This window comes from Coturnix japonica, chromosome Z, assembly GCF_054131305.1.
Source record: "Coturnix japonica strain WE chromosome Z, WE-NBRP24, whole genome shotgun sequence".
Lineage (NCBI taxonomy): Eukaryota > Metazoa > Chordata > Aves > Galliformes > Phasianidae > Coturnix > Coturnix japonica.
Window position 1 is genome coordinate 39,120,236 of NC_140702.1, and position 4,800 is coordinate 39,125,035.

Sequence of the window (4,800 nt, forward strand, 5' to 3'; positions counted from 1 at the left end):
CATAGTAAAGATGTTCCAGTCCTGTTATAATCTCTTTGGCCCTTCAAACTACTCTCTCCAGCACATTAATGTCTCTCTTGCACTATGGAGCCTAGAAGAGGACAGCACTCCAGCCATTCTCTCACCAAGCACCGAGGGAAGAATCGTCTTCCTTGGCCTGCTGGCAAGACTCTTCCTGAGGCAGCCAAGAATATCATCAGCCTTTTAGGCTGCAAGAGCATATTCCTGGCTTATATTAGTCTGGTAACAGCGATAGGGTTACAGTGTTCTTCAGCAGGTTGTCCAGTTCAGACAACTGGAAAGCTAAAACCAGCACAAGAATATCACATCTAATTTAAATTTTGAAGTACTAGAGTGAAATGCAAAGAATAACAAAAGGCAGGTTCTAGGAAACTGGTGTCACTAGGAAGACTTCAAAGTAACAAAGATTAGCTAATTAGCAGCTAAGCTTAAAATGCAGCATCTCTTAAAATGGTAACAGGATGCTGAACTAGAATTTCCCTAATATAATACGAGTAATATTGGAACAATGGAATTAAGAATGCCTTGCTGAAGATCTGTCTATCTAATACAACCTGGGATTGGGCAAACTCAATGGAGATGACTCCTCCTGAAGGAGTAAAGGACTCCATGCTACGGAGTGAAATTGACTCCTTGATAATTCTGTAATTCTGTGATAAGCATCACCAGAGTCTTGCAGACTACTTTCTCCAGTATGAAAACTTTCTTGAGTCAGACAGTAATTATTTAAAAGCTCAAACCATTGCAGAGCCTGAACAAATGCAAATAGCTTCTCATCAGTAGAAAGATCTCAGAGGACTGACAGTTTACATCCTCTCCTTCAAACTGATGCTGGAAATGCTTGAATTACTTCAGCAGATGTGGCAAGATAATTCAAGATAAGCGAGCTTGAAAAGGAAGTTATTTAGCTGCATGAAATTTGGCTCGATGTAGAGTTTCTTTCTTAAGAGTACTTAAAGAACTGAAACTGAATTGGCCACCTTCTCTGATTAGATGAAGTCCTCCAAACCCAAGTGATCTCTGCAAGTTTCCAAAATACATGATACCTGCTATTCAACCTTTTCATTAACAAAATGTTTGCCATACTGTTGCTTTTAGCATAACTGCAAGTAGTCCTGACATAATTTTTGTTCCTTTGCTCCTTTTCTGTTTAAAGCCTACAGCTAGGCAGCAGGATGTTATATTTCTGCAGGTTTTTCTACAAAGATAGCTAGAAATAGAAATCTTAGGGGAAAACCTAAGTTAAATTCAGACTGAGAAAGAAAAGTACTATTCTTCATGAGTTTCTGATTATGTGAAATGTGGCATGACTTTACCTACATCAGGGAAATTATCTGAGATGATAGATACAGAGAGTTTATGGGTTAGGGTTAAAGAGAAGTCAGGGAAGGAGACATTATAGTGGCAGTCTGCTACAGGCCACATGGTCAGGAAGGCCAAGCAGATAAGGCCTGCTATAAACATATAGGAGCAGCTTCACAGGCACAAAATGTGGCTCTCATGGTGGACAACAGCCACCTTGATATCTGTTGGAGGGACAACACAACGATGCATCAGAAATAAGAGAGATTCCTAGACTGGGTTGATGGTAGCTTCCTCTTCCACATGGTACAGGAACCCATGACAAAAAGTGCTATGCTGGACCTCATCCCCACCAATAAGGCTGGTTAATAATGTGAGGCTCAAGGGCAGCCTTGGCTGCAGTGATCAAGAAATGGTGGAGTTCAAGATTCTTAGGGCGTCAAAGAGAATGTGTAACAAGCTTGCTACTCTGGACTTCAGGAGAACAAACTCCTACCTCTTCTGAGTGTCATGGGATAAAGCCCTGAAGGGAAGAAAGGCCCAAGAAAGTTGGTCTCCAAGACCAGAAGCAGAGCATCTTGAGAAAAATGAAGGCAGGCCAGGAGGCCTCCATGAATCAACAAGTAGCTCCTGGATTTACTTAAGCTCAAAAAGAAAGTCAATGGGGAGCAGAAGCAGGAAAGGGTTACCTGAAAGGACTACAAGGTTGTCCAAGTAGCCAGGAATAAGATTAGCAAAACTAAAACCCAGATAGAATTAAATCTAGCCAGGGACATTAAAAGGCAATAGGAAAAAATTCTGTTTAAGTGACAGAAGGAAGACCAGGGGAGATGTGAGCCCACTCCAGAAGAAAACTAGAGACCTAGTCACAAGGGATGTGGAGAAACCTTCAGTGCTCAATGACTTCCTTGCCTCAGTCTTCACTGTCAAGGGCTGTAGCCGCACTGCTGAAGCTGCAGAAAGAAAAGGTATAAATAACTCGGAGATTGAAAATCTAACTGCTCTAAGTGAAAATCAGGTTCTAGATCCTCTAAAGAATGTGAAGGTGCTCAAGTCCTTAATTACAAGATCCATCCACGGGTTGTAAGGGAACTGGCAGATGAAACTGCCAAGCTGCTATCCATCACGTTTGAAGGGTCATGGTAGTCTGGTGAAGTTCCCACTGACTGGAAAAAGGGAAACACAATCTTAGTTTCCAGGAAGGGAAAAAAATAAAGCATAGGGAACCTCAGGCCAGTCAGTCTTGCTTCTAGGTTGCATCAAGAGAAGTGAGACCAGCAGGTTGAGGGAGGTGTTTCTTCTCTATTCTGCTCTCATGAGATCCTACCTGGAGTACTGCATCCAGTTCTGGGGCCCCCAACACAAGAAGGACATGGAGCTGCTGGAGCAGGTCCAGAGGAGAGCCTCGAAGATGATCAGAGGGCTGGTGCACCTCCCCTACAAGGTCATTTCAGCTTAGAGAAGGTGGGGGGGGGGACCTTATAGTGGCCTTCCAGTGTCTGAAGAGAGCCTACAGGAAAGCTGGGAAGGGATTTTTTTATAAGGGCATGTAGCAACAGGACAAGAAGAAATGGTTTTAAACTGGAAGAGAGTAGAAGATACATAATAGGAAGACTTTTTTTACTTTGAGAGTGATAAGATACTGGAACAAGTTGCTCACGGAGGTTGTGAATGCTCCCACCCTGGAAGTATTGAAGGCCAGCCTGGATGGCGCTTCCAGCAACCTGGTCTAGAGGAAGGTGTCCCTGCCTATAGCTGGGTGGTTTCTACCAAATGATCTTAAAGGTCCCTTCCAACCCAAACCATTCTATAATTCTACTATAAAATGAAAATCCTCAGTAAATAGTCTCAAGTAGATAACTGACACTGTGGAACTACCTGTGCTAAAGGAGTCTGCTGAACACAGAATATACATGAAAAGTAGATTTCGAAAATATAATTTATGTTGTACATCTCCAGAGAAGGCTGAGGATTACATTTATCCATGTACCTGCAGTGACACTTTGGAGAAAACTAAGGGCAGAAAGTAGGTTTGTACAAATGGTACAACACTGTAGCATCTCACTCTGGCTGTAATTCCTAACTATATCAGTTTTTCTTTTTAGAATATATCTTTATATATATGAAAACTGCTATGCAGACAAGAAATCATTTATTTTCACAGTGAGGTTTATTTCACAAGATGAGCAGACAGTTGCATGAGAAAAAATGAAGTTCTAAAAAAATTAGCAGGAACTTTAGTTGAAGAAATGCGTTACAGCATTAACTGCCTTTGGACCTGTCTCTCCCTCAGGACACTCCAGTAAGGACTTTACAAAGGCAGCATTTGGGCAGATCAACCTTGTATTTCTGACATTAGCCTTCCCCTGCAGCACCCAGATATTCCTGCATGTGAACAAGCCAGTCTTCTGGCAGTAGTTAAATCTAAAGACATGAGTATAACACACTTTACATCAAATCCCACATTTAACTTTCAGGATGAAAAGTCAAAGAAAACATAAAATGCCACCCTCTCCATGACACAGGAATTTTAACCTTGTGAGCTTAATTTACGGAGAAAGAAGACACATTTTACAGACACAGGAAACTTCTTCCTTCTCCTCCCTCTTTTTACATGTCGCTGCTTGCATTGTGCCACTGTATGTCAATCAACAGCATCCAGCCAAACAGGAGGCCTGAATGTGCTGCAAATGTGCTAGCAAAAATTACCAGATGATAAAATGTGAAGCAGGACAATTTCTGCCTATTGAGACCCGCTCAATCATTATTCTAATGAAAGTTGAGAGAGGAAAGCTTGGCAGCTTTTTCTCCTTCCCCTCTTGAATTTTCAGTTCCAAGTTCATGAAAAAATGTTTCTCAGTTGGACCAGAGTATTTCACATGGCTGGAACACGTTTTAACACTTCAACAGTTTAGAACTGAAATGCTTCAACTCTTCTGCAGAGGTAACTATTCATAGATCACTATTTGAACAATGTCTCAGCCTTACAGTGTTCTGTAAGTCTAATGCAGCTCAGTCTAATGCAGCTTTCTTTGGCATGTGTTCATTTGAAAACCCTTACCTGTATTTTTTTCTTTCTAGGATAATAATATGAATATCTGCTTCAATATATCTTAGAACTGTAATTAAAATTACAGTGCTTTAGACTACTTTTAAAATCTAAAATACAGTGACTTTCTTTTATCCCCCATCTTTCACTCCTTTTGTTGTTGCCTCAAAGTGACAAAGACACTGTGGTCTTGGAATGAATTTGTCAAAGCTGCTAACAGGGAAGTTAGCAACAAATTTTCAAAGCTAGGCTGTATTACAAATACATGCCACACTCCCTTCCCATCAGGGCAAAGAAATACCCCTCAGTATGGTGCAGCCTTTGGCTGCAGCTTTTTTGAACAATCTTAAATTAGTATTTATTAAATTCTATAGAAAAACTTGGAAGTGGCTCAATCTTAGCCATCTTTAATTCACAGGAAGAAACCA